Consider the following 19737-nt stretch of genomic DNA (forward strand, 5'->3'; position numbering starts at 1 on the left):
TGTGTCTGCTGCTAGAACTCTGTGTGGCATTGACCGGGTCTCTAATCTGAGCTGCTGTTAACCTGCGATTTCTGAGGCTGGTGACTCGGATGAACTTATCCTCCGCAGCAGAGGTGACTCTTGGTCTTCCTTTCCTGGGGCGGTCCGCATGTGAGCCAGTTTTTGTAGCGTTTGATGGTTTTTGGGACTGCACTTTCAAAGTTTTCCCAATTTTTTGGACTGACTGACCTTCATTTCTTAAAGTAATGATGGCCACTCGTTTTTCTTTAATTAGCTGTTTTTTCCTTGCCATAATACAAATTCTAACAGTCTATTTAGTAGGATTATCAGCTGTGTATCCACCTGACTTCTCCACAACGCAACTGATGGTACCAACCCCATTTATGAGGCTCGAAATCCCACTTATTAAACCTGACAGGGCACACCTGTGAAGTGAAAACCATTTCAGGTGACTACCTCTGGAAGCTCATCAAGAGAATGCCAAGAGTGTGCAAAGCAGTAATCAAAGCAAAAGGTGGCTACTTTGAAGAACCTAGAATATGACATATTTTCAGTTGTTGCACACTTTTTGGTTATGTACTATATTTCCACATGTGTTAATTCATAGTTTGGATGCCTTCAGTGTGAATCTACAATGTTCATAGTCATGAACATAAAGAAAACTCTTTGAATGAGAAGGTGTGTCCAAACTTTTGGTCTGTACTGTATGTGCATATATAAGGGGACCTCTTTCTCCTATCCCCCACCTCCGAAGAAGCAGAGGGGTCTGTAAATAGCGTGAGATCGTGTGCTGGGAGGGACTTCCAGTACTGTTGCTCCTGGACATCCTGGGTAAGCTCTTCACCTCTCCTTCCTATGCCCATCCATTTCTATACATCAGACAGCTTTTCTTACAGGGCCCACTATACCTTGTCGCTGCTGTTCATGCTTCACCTATGGCTTTATATTGTTTTTGGCTCCTTTTTTTGTGTTTAAAATATTAAGTGTGTCAGCTGCTAGTCTGAATTACTAAAATCCTATCAAGGTTTTGGGGTACAGATAAGTATAAGGATGTACAAGCCCATAATCTATCCAGGTGTATGAGATCGCCCCAAACTCCTTGCTAACAGTACTAGTATATTAGCATATAAAAAAACACCTCCACCAACTCTACATGTTTCGTCAGGGGGCATAGTGCTCGGTGCTAAGGTGCCAGTGCTCTGTACAACAAGTACTTTAATTCAACATTCCAAGTATAAAAAAACAACAAAAGGCCTGTTGGCCATCAAACAGCAGCTCAAAAAGGTTCTTATTCCTGCCGCTGCAGCTACCTTCCCTCCCTACCGCCTTCAGCTACCTACCCTCCCTACTGCCTTCCGATACCTACCCTCCCTCCTTCCCCCTGTAGCTACCTACTCTTTCTACCGCCTACAGCTACCTGCCCCCTGCAGCTACCACCTACTCTCCCTCCTGCCGCTATCTACCCTCCTTCCCTACCGCCTGCAGCTACCTAGCCTCCCTCCTGCCTGCTGCAGCAACCTACATTTCCTACCACCTGTAGCTACCTACCCTACTTTCTGCCTGCTGCAGCTACCTACACTGCTTACTTCCTGCAGCTACCTCCCTACTGCCTGCCCCCTGCAGCTACCTACCCTCTCTGCTTCCTGCCACCTACAGCTACCTACTCTCCCTCCTACTACTGCAGTTATCTACCTTCTCTACCACCTGCAGCTACCTACCCTCCCTACCACCTGCAGCTACCTACCCTACTTTCTGCTGCTGCAGCTATCTACTGTCCCTACCACCTGCAGCTACCTATCCTACTTCCTTCCCACTGCAAGTACCTACCCTCCCTACCACCTGCAGCTAACTACCCTCCCTTCTGCCTGCTGCAGCTACCTACCCTCTCTACCAACTGCAGCTACCTACTCTTCCTCCTACCACTGCAGCTGTCTTCTCTCCCTACCACCTGAAGCCACCCACCTTTTTGCCGCCAGCATCTACCTACCCTCCCTCCTACTGCTGCACCTACCCTCCTAACAACATAAAGCTTTCTAGCTACCCTCCCTACCACCTGCAGCTAGCTACCCTCTCTCCTGCCCCCTGCTACTACCTACCCCCCCCTACCTCCTGCAGCTATCTACCCTCCCTCCTGCCACTGCAGCTACCTACCCTCCCTACTTCCTGCAGATAGCTACCCTCCCTCCTGCCCCTGCAGCTACCTACCCTCCCTACCGCCTGCAGATAGCTACCCTCCCTCCTGCCCCTGCAGCTACCTACACTCCCTACCGCCTGCAGCTACCTACACTCCCTACCGCCTGCAGCTACCTAAACTCTCTACCGCCTGCAGCTACCTACCCTCCCTCCTGCCACTGCAGCTTTTTATCCTCCCTACCACCTGCAGTTACCTACCCTCCCTGCTGCAGCTACCTAACCTCTACTGCCTGCAGCTATCCTACCCTCCCTCCTGCTCACTTAGGATATCTACCTTCCATACCACCTGCAGCTACCTACCCTCCTTCCTGTCACTACAGCTAACTATTCCCCTACCGTTTACAGCTACCTACCCTCCTTCCTGCCTGCTGCGCCTACCAACCCTTCCTACTACCTGCAGCTACCTACCCTCCCTCCTGCCTGCTGCAGCTACCTACCTCACCACCACCTGCAGCTACCTACCCTCCTTCCTGCCCACTGCACCTTCCAACCCTCCCTACCACCTGCCCTCTGCAGCTACCTACCCTCCTTCCTGCCCTCTGCAGCTACCAACCCTGCATACCACCTGCAGCTACCTACCCCCTTCTGCTTGATGCAGCTACCTACCCTCCTTCCTGATTGATGCAGCTACCTACCCTCTATATGCCTGCCTGCTGCAGCTACTTACCATCCCTATTAAACCTCCCAGCTGCAGCTACCTACTCTCTCTACTTGCAATCCAGATAGCTGCAGTTACCTAATCTCCTCCCATCCAACTGCAGCTACTTACCCCTCCATATAGCTCACCCAGCAACATCCTCCTATTCTCTTTACCACTTTGCTGCAGCCACCTACCTACCCACAATACAGCCCACCCAGGCACAGCTACCTATCTTTTCTACCTACCACCTGCAGCTATCTACCCTTTGTACACTCACCCAGCTACCCATCCACCCGCCCAGCTGCAGCTGCCTACACTCCCTCCTGCCCCAGTACAGCTACCTAACTTTCTTACCTATCTACACTCCATCTTCCCCAGCAGCAGCTACCTACTCCGTAACCACTTACTCTCCCTACCTTCCTCTTGCCCAGCTACAGTTACCCACCTCCTTAGATCCCAGAGAGGCTCTGGTGGAGGAACTGGCTGCTAGGGTGGGATGAATGCTGCATTTCACATGAGAGATGATTTACTTCCTGAACAGCACACCTCACCTAGTATGGATCCTTCCTGCACTGTCTAGTCTGTGTGGCTTCCAGACTTGAAATCCAATGAAGTAGTCGATCAGCAGTGAAGATTTTTAATTTTCTGTTTAATTCACAAAAACCTACCCTCCTTCCTGCCGATTGCACCTACCAACCCTGCATACCACCTGCAGCTACCTACCCTCCCTACCACCTGCAGCTACCTACCCCCTTCTGCTTGATGCAGCTACCTACTCTCTCTACTTGCAATCCTGCTAGCTGCTGCTACCTAATCTCCTCCCATCCAACTGCAGCTACTTACCCCTCCATATATCTCGCCCAGCAACAGGTGTAGGCAGCCCCATTTCTATGGGCGTGCGATACATGCAATCGCCCGGGGCGCTGGATTTTTGTGGCAGGAGATGGGCGCAGAGGTGGTGGGAGCGGGTATAATAATAATAACTCACCTTCGTTCAGCCGATCCCACGCTGCTACAATGTACTTCCTTTCCTGGCATCTGTCTCAGGAACAGCGCCCCCTGTGATGATATTCCGCATGTCAACACAGGGGGTGCTGTTACTGAGACAGATGCCCTGAAAGGAAATACATTGAAGCAGCGTGAGATCGGCTATTATGCTGAAGAAAGGCGAGTTATTACTATGCCTGCTCCCACCACGCTGCAGCACCTACCTACCTAATCTTTACAGCAGCACCTACCTAACTACCTACCTAATCTATACTGCAGCACCTACCTACCCTATACTGCAGCACCTACCTACCCTATACTGCAGCACCTACCTACCTACCTAATCTATACTGCAGCACCTACCTACCTAATCTATACTGCAGCACCTACCTACCTACTCTATACTGCAGCACCTACCTACCTAATCTATACTGCAGCACCTTCCTACCTATACTGCAGGCACCTACCTACCTACCTACCTAATCTATACTGCAGGCACCTACCTACCTACCTACCTACCTAATCTATACTGCAGGCACCTACCTATCTAATCTATACTGCAGCACCTACCTACCTACCTAACCTATACTGCAGCACCTACCTACCTACCTAATGTATACTGCTGCACCTACCTACCTAATCTATACTGCAGGCACCTACCTATCTAACCTGTACTGGCACCTACCTATCTAAGCTATACTGCAGTCACCTTCCTAATAAGCTATACTGCAATCACTTATCTACCTAACCTATACAGCAGTCACTTGCCTACCTAACCTATACAGCAATCACTTACCTACCTAACCTATACAGCAATCACTTACCTACCTAACCTATACTGCAGGCACCTACCTACCTAACCTATACAGCAGACACCTACTTATCTAAGCTATACTGCAATCACTTACCTACCTAACCTATACTGCAGTCACCTACCTAACCTATACTGGCACCTACCTATCTAAGCTGTACTGCAGTCACCTACCTATCTAACCTGTACAGCGGTCACTTACCTACCTAACCTATACTGGCACCTACCTATCTAACCTATACAGCAGTCACTTACCTACCTAACCTATACTGCAGTCACCTACCTATCTAACCTATACTGCAGTAACTTACCTACCTAAACTATACTGCAGTCACCTACCTATCTAACTTATACTGCAGTCACCTACCTATCTAACTTATACTGCAGTCACCTACCTATCTAACCTATACTGCAGTCACTTACCTACCTAACCTATGCAGCAGACACCTACCTATCTAACCTATACTGGGGGCATCTAGCTAATTAACACATACTGGTGGCACCTACGTAGCTAACCTATACTGTGGTCACCTATACCTGGCTCCACAGTGTGTGTGTGTGGGGGGGGTGGGGGGGGGGTGGAGGTTGCGATTTTTTTACACCCTCGCCCTGGGTGAAATTTAGCCTAGAAACTGCCCTGGGTGTAGGTATCAGGTGTAAGTATAGCTCTCAGGTATAAGTAGCTCTCAGATGCTCACAGCTATACTTACACCTGATACCTACACCGGGTGGTGCTGTATATTCACTGTTTTTTTGAATGAAACAAAAAATTGAAAATCTTCACTGCTGGTCAACTACTTCATTAAAGATGATTGATGCATTTTAAATATGGGGTAATTGCTCCATTTCAAATGCGGGGCGATTGCTGCATTTCAAATGTGAGTGTAGTTGCTGCTATGAATACGTGGGGCCTCTGCTGCATTTCAAGTGTGGAGGGGGTTACTGTTATGCATATGTGGGGCGATTGCTGCATTTCAAATACAGGATTATTGCTGCATTTTCTTTGTGAGAATAATTGTGGTTATTCATATGAGGGTGATTGCGGCATTTAAAATGTGGGGTAATTGCTGCATTTAATTTGTGGGTATATTTGCTGTTGTTCATATGTGGGGTAATTGCTGCGTTTGAAGTGTGAGGTGATTGAAGTGTTTTAAAGGGATACTGTAGGGGGTCGGGGGAAAATGAGCTGAACTTACCCGGGGCTTCTAATGGTCCCCGCAGACATCCTGTGTTGGCGCAGTCACTCCCCAATGCTCCGGCCCCGCCTCCGGTTCACTTCTGGAATTTCTGACTTTAAAGTCAGAAAACCACTGCGCCTGCGTTGCCGTGTCCTTGCTCCCGCTGATGTCACCAGGAGTGTACTGCGCAGACACAGACCATACTGGGCCTGCGCTGTGCGCTCGGGATGACATCAGCAGGATCGAGGACACGGCAACGCAGGCGCAGTGGTTTTCAGACTTTAAAGTCAGAAATTCCAGAAGTGAACCGGAGGCGGGGCCGGAGCATCGGTGAGCGGCTGCGCGGGCACAGGATGTCTGCGGGGGACTATTAGAAGCCCCGGGTAAGTTCAGCTCATTTTCCCCTGACCCCCCTACAGTATCCCTTTAAATATGCGGGTTGCTGCATTTCAATATGCTGCATTTTAAAATGCGGGGTGCTTGCTACACTTAAAATGAGTAGTTGCTCTGCCTATGTGGGGTGATTGCTGAATGTCATTTGTGGGGGTAATTGCTGCATTTCACGTCCAGTTGAACTATTATGCAAACTGACATTCATATATCATGTTAATATGTATTTTTACCACCCTGCACCACCTAACCCAGAATTGCGGCTGCAGAGTGGCTTTCCTGGGACCACCTAACCCAGGATTGCGTCCTCTGACGATGCGCAAGATTAGCAGGAAACGACCGCTCGCTCTGCGCCTGTTCCCTGCAGGGGGAGAGAGCCAGCCTCAGCGATCAGCCTGTTAGCCCACGATCACTGCTAGCAGGCTGTTACAAATAGAAAAATACTATTGACATGTACACCACTGCGATGTACTGCAGCGCTGTACGGGGGACAGCTCTGTCACTGAGCTGTCCCCAGGAGAGTCATAGAAACAGATCCCTCACATAGGCTGATGCCTATGAGAGGTGATCAAGATGAATGGACGTCGGGGGGGAGGTGGGAATCATAATTTTAAATAAAAAAATTTTTTTTATTATTTTTATTGAAAAAAGACAAATTTAATAAAAAAAAAAAAAAAAAAAAAAAAAGCAGCAATCAAATGCCACCAACAGAAAGCTCTGTTGGTGTCAAGAAAAGGGGACAAGATTCATTCGTGTGCTGACTTGTATGGCCCTGCAGAGAGCTAATAAAGCTGCAGGGGCTTGAACTGTAAAAAAATCGTCTGGTCACTGGGGGGGGGGGTGTAACCCTGCGGTCTTCAGCTTGGGAAAGGATCGCTATCGTGGAAACTGTAAAATGTAAAATACTTGTGTATAAGAAGAACATTTCTCCTAGAGGAAAATGCAGTTTCAATTACTTTTCTCTGCTGTGGGTGTCCCTTACAATAAGCTTTTAAACAGATCTGGCAGATATTGGATTAATCTCCTCATGGGGGATTCTCAGTATTTTCCAAATGCTCTCTCTATAAAGAAGTAACAAAAAGACCTCCTCACCTCTGGGAAAGCGTCTAGCAGGTACACCACACCTGCAATTCCAGGTGTCACCTGAGGAAGGGCTCCGTCTGAAACATGTAGTGCTGTCGTCTGCACCAATACAGCTTGTTGCTGCACACAGCTCCTGAGTGCCCTGTCTTTCTTTAGCTACTCTCTCTGGAAAGGAGCTATAAAAATATGGCGACCAGCCTGCTTTCTTGCTCGCACACTATTTTGGCCGTTGGACTGCGCAACTGCCATTCACAAAAGGCTTTTAAAAATAGACAACCCTGGAAACCCCTGTGAGAAGATGGACCAGTTTAAAACCTGTCAGCTTTTTGAAATTTTTGCAATCTATTCCAGGAAAAAAATAATAATTTATAGCGCTTTTACTCTGAAGCAAGAATGTTTTACAAGTCTGCTAACACATGCATTTAACATTTTAAAGCTTTGCACAGTAGTGGTGATTTAAATTAAAGGGAACCTGCAGTGAGCGGGATATGGAGACTGCCATATTTTCCTGTTAAACATTACCAGTTGCCTGGCAGCAATGCTGATCTATTTGGCTGCAGTAGTGTCTGACACCCGAAACAAGTATGAATCTAATCTTGTCAGATCTGAGAATATCAAAAACACCTGATCTGCCACATGCTTGTTCAGGGTCTGTGGCTGAAAGTATTAGAGGTAGAGGATCAGTAGGACAGCCAGGCAGCTGGTATTGCATAAAAGGAAGTAAATATGGCAGCCTCCATATCCCTCTCGCTACAGTTGTCCTTTAAGCTACAGAAGAATTAGTGGATCTCTGTGACATAAATGGATAATTCCTCCACACGGGCCCCCACGGGAAAGACCTAACCACTAGTCTAACAGTGAAGCATATCAAATAGTGAAGCATGTTCAAACAGTGAAAATTATCCAATTAAAAGGGTTAAAACCTCAAACTAATGTAACAATGAAGCATATCCAACAGTGAACCCTAGCTAGTCTAAAATTAAAAACCTAATCCTTACCTGGTGCAGCTAGCCATAAATGGTATACACATTTGTTCAAAAGACAGCAAGCAATGGGCAGCGCTCACAGGCTGCAAGTGAAGTGAAAGCTCCAGAGATATGCCCAGCCCCTTAAGGCTACTTGGATAATTTTCACTGTTTGAACATGCTTCACTATTTGATATGCTCCACTGTTAGACTAGTGGTTAGGTTCTCTCATGTGGGGGCCCGTCACGCCGTGGGAGAGTCTAGTAGAGATAATTTGTGCATAACTTATGCTGAAGCTAACGCCCCCTTTACTGTACCTGTTTTGAATGCAAGGTGTGTAATCTGCCCGTTATTCGAGCTCTGCATACTTGTGCAGGTAGTCAATTCGGGTGCAGCGTCTGTTTGGAAGCGCTGCCATTTCCTTCTGCTGTACAAAATGTAAGTATACTTCAGGCTAGCTGCCTCCAGGGGTGTCGGCTTGCATTCAAATTTTAGAATTTAGATAGTGTTCACACATAATTTGCATTTAATTTGTATTCATGGTGTGCATTTAGCCCCAAGGGGCTGGGCATATCTCTCTTTCACTTCACTTGCAGCCTGTGAGCGCTGCCCATTGGTTGCTGACAATTGGGGACAAGAGAGACATAAAGGGACATTACAAGGGGAATATGAGTGACACGAGGATACAGCGGAAATAAGGATGTGTAAGTGACACCACATTGCTCTACAAACATAACACAGATTTCTTGCTATAAGTACATATAGGTTTGTTGTCACAAAAGTTAAAGAGAACCCGAGGTGGGATTTAATAATGTTAGTAGAGCACAGAGGCTGCTTGTGCATACTATCACCAGCCTGTTACTGTACAGCCCTCCCCCAGCCCCCCCCCTGCGCTCTGTTGTCCCCTGTAATAAACACCGCTGTGCTAGCGATACATAGCGTGTCGCCAGCAGGCTGTTTACCTGTGAATGTCTGTCACCGCTGCTCCCTCGTCTCTTCTAGATCGCCGCTTCCCACCTGCGTCCCTTCCCTCCAATATAGGGCAACAGAGGCTGGTGATAGTGTGCACAACCAGCCTCTGTGCAATACTAACTTTATTAAATCCCACCTCGGCTTCTCTTTAAGGTGGCCATACATCTACCCATTTGGCAGACTATCACATTCAATAATTATTGAATCAGATGAAATTTGGTGCGGCCAAACATATGCCTGATGGATTGGACATGCTGCAAGATGTCAGACCGACATGATCAGTTGGTAGCGTGGTGGCAACGGCATGCTGTAATAGTAAATGGCTGATGTCCCCTCCCCCCAACTTCCATGTACCCCCTATTGCCCTGTGCTGTTTTACTTGATTTGCCGCCATCCTCCCCATGTGGTTGTCAGCACATGGTGTTATTGCACATGAGGCGTGTGTGATGTCACTCATGTGCCCCACCTGCTGTCAGGCAATGCATGAGCAACCACATAGGGCACGACTCTGGGGGAAGTGTGGAGACATCGGCGGCAGGTAAAGTATAACTGCATGGGGCACTGGGGGTACATGTACATTAGGGGGGACAGTGGCCGGGGGCAGGTAAAGTATAACTGCATGGGGTACTGGGGGGTACATGTACATTAGGGGGGACAGTGGCTGGGGGGCAGGTAAAGTATAACTGCATGGGGCACTGGGGGGTACATGTACATTGGGGGGACAGTGGCCGGGGGCAGGTAAAGTATAACTGCATGGGGCACTGGGGGTACATGTACATTAGGGGGGACAGTGGCCAGGGGCAGGTAAAGTATAACTGCATGGGGCACTGGGGGGTACATGTACATTAGGGGGGACAGACGCCGGGGGCAGGTAAAGTATAACTGCATGGGACACTGGGGGGTACATGTACATTGGGGGGACAGTGGCCGGGGGCAGGTAAAGTATAACTGCATGGGGCACTGGGGGTACATGTACATTAGGGGGACAGAGGCCGGGGGCAGGTAAAGTATAACTGCATGGGGCACTGGGGGGTACATGTACATTAGGGGGCACAGTGGCCGGGGGCAGGTAAAGTATAACTGCATGGGGCGCTGGGGGGTACATGTACATTAGGGGGGACAGAGGCCGGGGGCAGGTAAAGTATAACTGCATGGGGCACTGGGGGGTACATGTACATTAGGGGGGACAGTGGCTAGAGGCAGGTAAAGTATAACTGCATGGGGCACTGGGGGGTACATGTACATTAGGGGGGACAGTGGCTAGAGGCAGGTAAAGTATAACTGCATGGGGCACTGGGGGTACATGTACATTAGGGGGGACAGTGGCCCGGGCAGGTAAAGTATAACTGCATGGGGCACTGGGGTACATGTACATTAGGGGGACAGAGGCCGGGGCAGGTAAAGTATAACTGCATGGGGCACTGGGGGTTACATGTACATTAGGGGGGACAGAGGCCGGGGGCAGGTAAAGTATAACTGCATGGGGCACTGGGGGGTACATGTACATTGGGGGGACAGTGGCCGGGGGCAGGTAAAGTATAACTGCATGGGGCACTGGGGGTACACGTACATTAGGGGGACAGAGGCCGGGGGCAGGTAAAGTATAACTGCATGGGGCGCTGGGGGGTACATGTACATTAGGGGGGACAGTGGCTAGAGGCAGGTAAAGTATAACTGCATGGGGCACTGGGGGTACATGTACATTAGGGGGGACAGTGGCCCGGGCAGGTAAAGTATAACTGCATGGGGCACTGGGGTACATGTACATTAGGGGGACAGAGGCCGGGGCAGGTAAAGTATAACTGCATGGGGCACTGGGGGTTACATGTACATTAGGGGGGACAGAGGCCCGGGGGCAGGTAAAGTATAACTGCATGGGGTACTGGGGGTACATGTACATTAGGGGGACAGAGGCCCGGGGGCAGGTAAAGTATAACTGCATGGGGTACTGGGGGTACATGTACATTAGGGGGACAGAGGCCGGGGGCAGGTAAAGTATAACTGCATGGGGCGCTGGGGGGTACATGTACATTAGGGGGGACAGTGGCTAGAGGCAGGTAAAGTATAACTGCATGGGGCACTGGGGGGTACATGTACATTAGGGGGGACAGTGGCCCGGGCAGGTAAAGTATAACTGCATGGGGCACTGGGGGGTACATGTACATTGGGGGGACAGAGGCCGGGGGCAGGTAAAGTATAACTGCATGTGGCACTACGGGGTACATGTACATTAGGGGGACAGTGGCCGGGGGCAGGTAAAGTATAACTGCATGGGGCACTGGGGGGTACATGTACATTAGGGGGGACAGAGGCCGGGGCAGGTAAAGTATAACTGCATGGGGCACTGGGGGGTACATGTACATTAGGGGGGACAGAGGCCGGGGGCAGGTAAAGTATAACTGCATGGGGCACTGGGGGGTACATGTACATTAGGGGGACAGTGGCCGGGGGCAGGTAAAGTATAACTGCATGGGGCACTGGGGGTACATGTACATTAGGGGGGACAGTGGCCGGGGGCAGGTAAAGTATAACTGCATGGAGCACTGGGGGGTACATGTACATTAGGGGGACAGCGGCTGGGGGCAGGTAAAGTATAACTGCATGGGGCACTGGGGGGTACATGTACATTAGGGGGGACAGAGGCCGGGGCAGGTAAAGTATAACTGCATGGGGCACTGGGGGTACATGTACATTAGGGGGACAGAGGCCGGGGCAGGTAAAGTATAACTGCATGGGGCACTGGGGGTACATGTACATTAGGGGGACAGAGGCCGGGGCAGGTAAAGTATAACTGCATGGAGCACTGGGGGGTACATGTACATTAGGGGGACAGTGGCCGGGGGCAGGTAAAGTATAACTGCATGGGGCACTGGGGGGTACATGTACATTAGGGGGACAGTGGCCGGGGGCAGGTAAAGTGTAACTGCATGGGGCACTCGGGGGTACATGTACATTAGGGGGGACAGAGGCCGGGGGCAGGTAAAGTATAACTGCATGGGGCACTGGGGGTACATGTACATTAGGGGGGACAGTGGCCGGGGCAGGTAAAGTATAACTGCATAGGGCACTGGGGGGTACATGTACATTAGGGGGACAGAGGCCGGGGCAGGTAAAGTATAACTGCATGGGGCACTGGGGGTACATGTACATTAGGGGGACAGAGGCCGGGGGCAGGTAAAGTATAACTGCATGGGGCACTGGGGGGTACATGTACATTAGGGGGACAGAGGCCGGGGCAGGTAAACTATAACTGCATGGGGCACTGGGGGTACATGTACATTAGGGGGACAGAGGCCGGGGCAGGTAAAGTATAACTGCATGGGGCACTGGGGGTTACATGTACATTAGGGGGGACAGTGGCTAGAGGCAGGTAAAGTATAACTGCATGGGGCACTGGGGGTACATGTACATTAGGGGGGACAGTGGCCCGGGCAGGTAAAGTATAACTGCATGGGGCACTGGGGTACATGTACATTAGGGGGACAGAGGCCGGGGCAGGTAAAGTATAACTGCATGGGGCACTGGGGGTTACATGTACATTAGGGGGGACAGAGGCCGGGGGCAGGTAAAGTATAACTGCATGGGGCACTGGGGGGTACATGTACATTGGGGGGACAGTGGCCGGGGGCAGGTAAAGTATAACTGCATGGGGCACTGGGGGTACACGTACATTAGGGGGACAGAGGCCGGGGGCAGGTAAAGTATAACTGCATGGGGCGCTGGGGGGTACATGTACATTAGGGGGGACAGTGGCTAGAGGCAGGTAAAGTATAACTGCATGGGGCACTGGGGGTACATGTACATTAGGGGGGACAGTGGCCCGGGCAGGTAAAGTATAACTGCATGGGGCACTGGGGTACATGTACATTAGGGGGACAGAGGCCGGGGCAGGTAAAGTATAACTGCATGGGGCACTGGGGGTTACATGTACATTAGGGGGGACAGAGGCCCGGGGGCAGGTAAAGTATAACTGCATGGGGTACTGGGGGTACATGTACATTAGGGGGACAGAGGCCGGGGGCAGGTAAAGTATAACTGCATGGGGCGCTGGGGGGTACATGTACATTAGGGGGGACAGTGGCTAGAGGCAGGTAAAGTATAACTGCATGGGGCACTGGGGGGTACATGTACATTAGGGGGGACAGTGGCCCGGGCAGGTAAAGTATAACTGCATGGGGCACTGGGGGGTACATGTACATTGGGGGGACAGAGGCCGGGGGCAGGTAAAGTATAACTGCATGGGGCACTGGGGGTACATGTACATTAGGGGGGACAGTGGCCGGGGGCAGGTAAAGTATAACTGCATGGAGCACTGGGGGGTACATGTACATTAGGGGGACAGCGGCTGGGGGCAGGTAAAGTATAACTGCATGGGGCACTGGGGGGTACATGTACATTAGGGGGGACAGAGGCCGGGGCAGGTAAAGTATAACTGCATGGGGCACTGGGGGTACATGTACATTAGGGGGACAGAGGCCGGGGCAGGTAAAGTATAACTGCATGGGGCACTGGGGGTACATGTACATTAGGGGGACAGTGGCCGGGGGCAGGTAAAGTATAACTGCATGGGGCACTGGGGGGTACATGTACATTAGGGGGACAGAGGCCGGGGCAGGTAAAGTATAACTGCATGGGGCACTGGGGGTTACATGTACATTAGGGGGGACAGAGGCCCGGGGGCAGGTAAAGTATAACTGCATGGGGCGCTGGGGGGTACATGTACATTAGGGGGGACAGTGGCTAGAGGCAGGTAAAGTATAACTGCATGGGGCACTGGGGGGTACATGTACATTAGGGGGGACAGTGGCCCGGGCAGGTAAAGTATAACTGCATGGGGCACTGAGGGGTACATGTACATTGGGGGGACAGAGGCCGGGGGCAGGTAAAGTATAACTGCATGGGGCACTGGGGGGTACATGTACATTAGGGGGACAGTGGCCGGGGGCAGGTAAAGTATAACTGCATGGGGCACTGGGGGTACATGTACATTAGGGGGGACAGTGGCCGGGGGCAGGTAAAGTATAACTGCATGGAGCACTGGGGGGTACATGTACATTAGGGGGACAGCGGCTGGGGGCAGGTAAAGTATAACTGCATGGGGCACTGGGGGGTACATGTACATTAGGGGGGACAGAGGCCGGGGCAGGTAAAGTATAACTGCATGGGGCACTGGGGGTTACATGTACATTAGGGGGACAGAGGCCGGGGCAGGTAAAGTATAACTGCATGGGGCACTGGGGGTACATGTACATTAGGGGGACAGAGGCCGGGGCAGGTAAAGTATAACTGCATGGGGCACTGGGGGGTACATGTACATTAGGGGGACAGTGGCCGGGGGCAGGTAAAGTGTAACTGCATGGGGCACTCGGGGGTACATGTACATTAGGGGGGACAGAGGCCGGGGGCAGGTAAAGTATAACTGCATGGGGCACTGGGGGTACATGTACATTAGGGGGGACAGTGGCCGGGGCAGGTAAAGTATAACTGCATAGGGCACTGGGGGGTACATGTACATTAGGGGGACAGAGGCCGGGGCAGGTAAAGTATAACTGCATGGGGCACTGGGGGTACATGTACATTAGGGGGACAGAGGCCGGGGGCAGGTAAAGTATAACTGCATGGGGCACTGGGGGGTACATGTACATTAGGGGGACAGAGGCCGGGGCAGGTAAACTATAACTGCATGGGGCACTGGGGGTACATGTACATTAGGGGGACAGAGGCCGGGGCAGGTAAAGTATAACTGCATGGGGCACTGGGGGTTACATGTACATTAGGGGGGACAGTGGCTAGAGGCAGTTAAAGTATAACTGCATGGGGCACTGGGGGTACATTTACATTAGGGGGGACAGTGGCCCGGGCAGGTAAAGTATAACTGCATGGGGCACTGGGGTACATGTACATTAGGGGGACAGAGGCCGGGGCAGGTAAAGTATTACTGCATGGGGCACTGGGGGTTACATGTACATTAGGGGGGACAGAGGCCGGGGGCAGGTAAAGTATAACTGCATGGGGCACTGGGGGGTACATGTACATTGGGGGGACAGTGGCCGGGGGCAGGTAAAGTATAACTGCATGGGGCACTGGGGGTACACGTACATTAGGGGGACAGAGGCCGGGGGCAGGTAAAGTATAACTGCATGGGGCGCTGGGGGGTACATGTACATTAGGGGGGACAGTGGCTAGAGGCAGGTAAAGTATAACTGCATGGGGCACTGGGGGTACATGTACATTAGGGGGGACAGTGGCCCGGGCAGGTAAAGTATAACTGCATGGGGCACTGGGGTACATGTACATTAGGGGGACAGAGGCCGGGGCAGGTAAAGTATAACTGCATGGGGCACTGGGGGTTACATGTACATTAGGGGGGACAGAGGCCCGGGGGCAGGTAAAGTATAACTGCATGGGGTACTGGGGGTACATGTACATTAGGGGGGACAGTGGCCGGTAGCAGGTAAAGTATAACTGCATGGGGCACTGGGGGTACATGTACATTAGGGGGGACAGTGGCCGGGGGCAGGTAAAGTATAACTGCATGGAGCACTGGGGGGTACATGTACATTAGGGGGACAGCGGCTGGGGGCAGGTAAAGTATTACTGCATGGGGCACTGGGGGTACATGTACATTAGGGGGACAGAGGCCGGGGCAGGTAAAGTATAACTGCATGGAGCACTGGGGGGTACATGTACATTAGGGGGACAGTGGCTAGAGGCAGGTAAAGTATAACTGCATGGGGCACTGGGGGGTACATGTACATTAGGGGGACAGTGGCCGGGGGCAGGTAAAGTGTAACTGCATGGGGCACTCGGGGGTACATGTACATTAGGGGGGACAGAGGCCGGGGGCAGGTAAAGTATAACTGCATGGGGCACTGGGGGTACATGTACATTAGGGGGGACAGTGGCCGGGGCAGGTAAAGTATAACTGCATAGGGCACTGGGGGGTACATGTACATTAGGGGGACAGAGGCCGGGGCAGGTAAAGTATAACTGCATGGGGCACTGGGGGTACATGTACATTAGGGGGACAGAGGCCGGGGGCAGGTAAAGTATAACTGCATGGGGCACTGGGGGGTACATGTACATAGGACTAGACTGCGGCCGGGAGAGGTAAGGCAACGTCGTAAGGCTAATTTCCAAATGATTTCATGCTGAAATTGATCAGGAATCGGCCTGCAGTGTATGGGCCAAAAGGCCTCTCTCCAATCAGATTTGATCAGAGAGAGATCTGTCTATTGGTCGATCGGCCGCCAAAATCACGTAATGTATGGGTACCTTAAATCATTCCTTCCAGTGTCTTATAAAGTTCTACAATTTACTGGTTTTTCATGTATGGCCAATGCTTTAGCTGTAGGGAGGGGCAATGAGATGCAAATAACATACAAATTGTATGCAGATAACCACATTTGTCAATTGTATGCAGATAATCACATATAGTCATGTGATTGGCCGCCTGTAATGGGCACAACCTTCTGCAGTTCTGTGTCAGGCTGATCACTAGTGATAGTCAGTGACATGCCAATATCTCTGATTGTATGCTAATTATATGCAAAGTTATGCAGCTGCTGCATTTGGTCAATTTCTAATTTGCATCATTTTGGAATTATCAGCAGCTCACTGAGCATCCTTCATGATAATTGTTCCTCCCCTCAGAATTCTCTAACAGAAAGTGATGATGTTTCTCTATTTGCAGGGCGGAGTCCCGGCATCAGGAACCTCTCAGAGACTCGCCTCTCTGTATCCACAGACTGTACAATGGATGATGATGTCACTGGACAAGAGTCTCCTGCAGATATTCTGGTTACCCCAAATAATCCCACAGACTCCTCTCACCTGTCTAACCCTGAGGAGCCTCATACCCAGCACAGCTCTCCCCCTGCTGGAGGGTCTCATTCCTGTTCCACATGTGGGAAATGTTTTGTTTATAAATCAAATCTTGTCACCCATGAGAGATCTCACACTGGTGAGAAGTCCTATTCATGTGCTGAGTGTGGGAAATATTTTAGTTGCAAAACAAACCTTGTCACGCATAAGAGTTCTCACACTGGTGAAAAGCCCTTTTCATGTGCTGAGTGTGGGAAATGTTTTTCACAGAAATCATATCTTGTAAGACATGAGAGATCTCACACTGGAGAAAAGCCATATTCATGTGTTGAGTGTGGGAAATGTTTTGCACGTAAATCAAATCTTGTTATGCATGAAAAATCTCACACTGGTGAGAGGCCCTATTCGTGTGCTGAGTGTGGGAAATGTTTTGCACGGAAATCAAATCTCGTCATACATGAAAAATCTCACACTGGTGAGAAGCCCTATTCATGTGCTGAGTGTGGAAAATGTTTTCCACAAAAATCAAATCTCGTCATACATGAAAAATCTCACACTGGTGAGAGGCCCTATTCATGTGCTGAGTGTGGGAAATGTTTTCCACAGAAATCATATCTTGTCATACATAAGATAACTCACAATGGAGAAAAGCCCTATTCCTGTGCTGAGTGTGGGAAATGTTTTGCTCATAAATCAGTTCTTGTTAGACATGAGAGATCTCACACTGGTGAGAAGCGCTATTCATGTGCCGAGTGTGGGAAATGTTTTGTACAGAAATCAGAGCTTGTTGTACATGAGAGAACTCACACTGGTGAGAAGCCCTATTCATGTGCTGAGTGTGGGAAATGTTTTCCACAGAAATCATATCTTGTCATACATAAGAGAACTCACAATGGAGAAAAGCCCTATTCATGTGCTGAGTGTGGGAAATGTTTTACTGATAAATCAGTTCTTGTTAGACATGAGAGAACTCACACTGGTGATAAGCCCTATTCCTGTGCTGAGTGTGGGAAATGTTTTGCACAGAAATCAGCTCTTGTTAGACATGAGAGATCTCACACTGGAGAGGAGCCCTATTCATGTGCTGAGTAAGGGAAATATTTTTGTGTGAATCGTTGCTTGTCAGACATTTGTGTTGAGTGCTGGTTTTGGTCATGAGTTCATTTCTTAATCTGGACCAGAAATCTACGCCATATGTGGGACCCGTTATCTGTGCCGGGTGTAGATTTAATTACCCTCCCACACGCCCCTCTCCCGCCACTGCAGCCCATTTTATTGGCTGCTGACCCTGTGATCGGCTGTGATTGGCTCCTGACACTGTGATTGGCTGTGATTGGCTCACAGGGTAACAATGAAATCAGCTCCTGACCGGCTCACAGAGCTCTGTGTCATACTGACAGCAGGACGTGAGATCGGTGTGAACAGCGAAAGAGACGGGTCCATGCGGCGTGATGTCGGTGAACGTTTCTGATCCTCCAGGGGGCGGAGACTGGAAGTGGGGAAGTTTCTTTTATTTCTTGCACAAGTCAGCATATTTACACAGAATACTAGGAACTCTCATGCTGCCAGAAACCTGAGCGCTAATTTCCTTCTGGGTGATCAGTAACTCAGTAAAGGACCAGCCTGTTGGGCAGAGTGGGGTCTCCTACCTCTATAACTGCAAATTATAGATAAAATGTGTATGTATGTATGTATGTATGTATATATGTATATATATATATATATATATATATATATATATATATTTTTTTTTATATATATTTATATATATATATTTTTATATATATTTATTAGAGAGAGAGAACTGTCAAGATGTCTACACCAGTTCCAGGTAATTTTTCCAATTAAATATATTCCATCTGATTAGCCCTTTATAGCCAGACAAACATTATTCTTCTTTAGTAGATTTGAAAGTCATAATAATCTGTACATTGTGAAATAAAATAAATGGTTTAAACAGTACAAGTCATCTACTTGAATACGCATGCTAGGCAAATATATTTTTAAAAAATAATAATGAATTATTGTATTCATGCTATCATATGTATCCATGAAATTACTGCCTATAAATTGTATCAATGAAATTTGATACTAAAAAATGACAAGAATTATTACAATTAAAAAGACAGAAAAAATGGTATTTAATAAAAACGTAATGCTGTAAATCACCAAAAATGTATGTATATAATCCGTCTTCTCTCTCTGCTTTAGTCTTTGCTTCACGAAAAATATGTGAGGAGGTGTGGCTTCTGGAAGCACATGTGAGGAGGTGTGGCTTCTGGAAGCACATGTGAGGAGGTGTGGCTTCTGGAAGCACATGTGAGGAGGTGTGGCTTCTGGAAGCACATGTGAGGAGGTGTGGCTTCTGGAAGCACATGTGAGGAGGTGTGGCTTCTGGAAGCACATGTGAGGAGGTGTGGCTTCCGGAAGCACATGTGAGGAGGTGTGGCTTCCGGAAGCACATGTGAGGAGGTGTGGCTTCTGGAAGCACATGTGAGGAGGTGTGGCTTCTGGAAGGGCTGCCGGTGTTATTAGGCCTCAAACCATCTTTATCTATACTAACATCTTCAAGATGGCATCCTCTCTGGGATTTCCCACTGATTCAAATGAATATCCTGTAATGATTGCCTGGAATGTCTTTATGCAAATCATTTAGCTTACTTGCAGATTCTCCAACGTTTGACATCAACATTA

At 49.6% G+C, this 19737-nt stretch overlaps 1 pseudogene; it reads left to right on the forward strand.

The window, feature by feature from the left end:
* The window catches only part of LOC137537211 (zinc finger protein 850-like), a 75224-nt pseudogene extending 56193 nt beyond the window's left edge, over nt 1-19031 (forward strand).
* The last annotated feature ends 706 nt before the right edge of the window (nt 19032-19737 follow it).

This window comes from Hyperolius riggenbachi, chromosome 10 (genome assembly GCF_040937935.1).
Source record: "Hyperolius riggenbachi isolate aHypRig1 chromosome 10, aHypRig1.pri, whole genome shotgun sequence".
NCBI classification, from domain to species: domain Eukaryota; kingdom Metazoa; phylum Chordata; class Amphibia; order Anura; family Hyperoliidae; genus Hyperolius; species Hyperolius riggenbachi.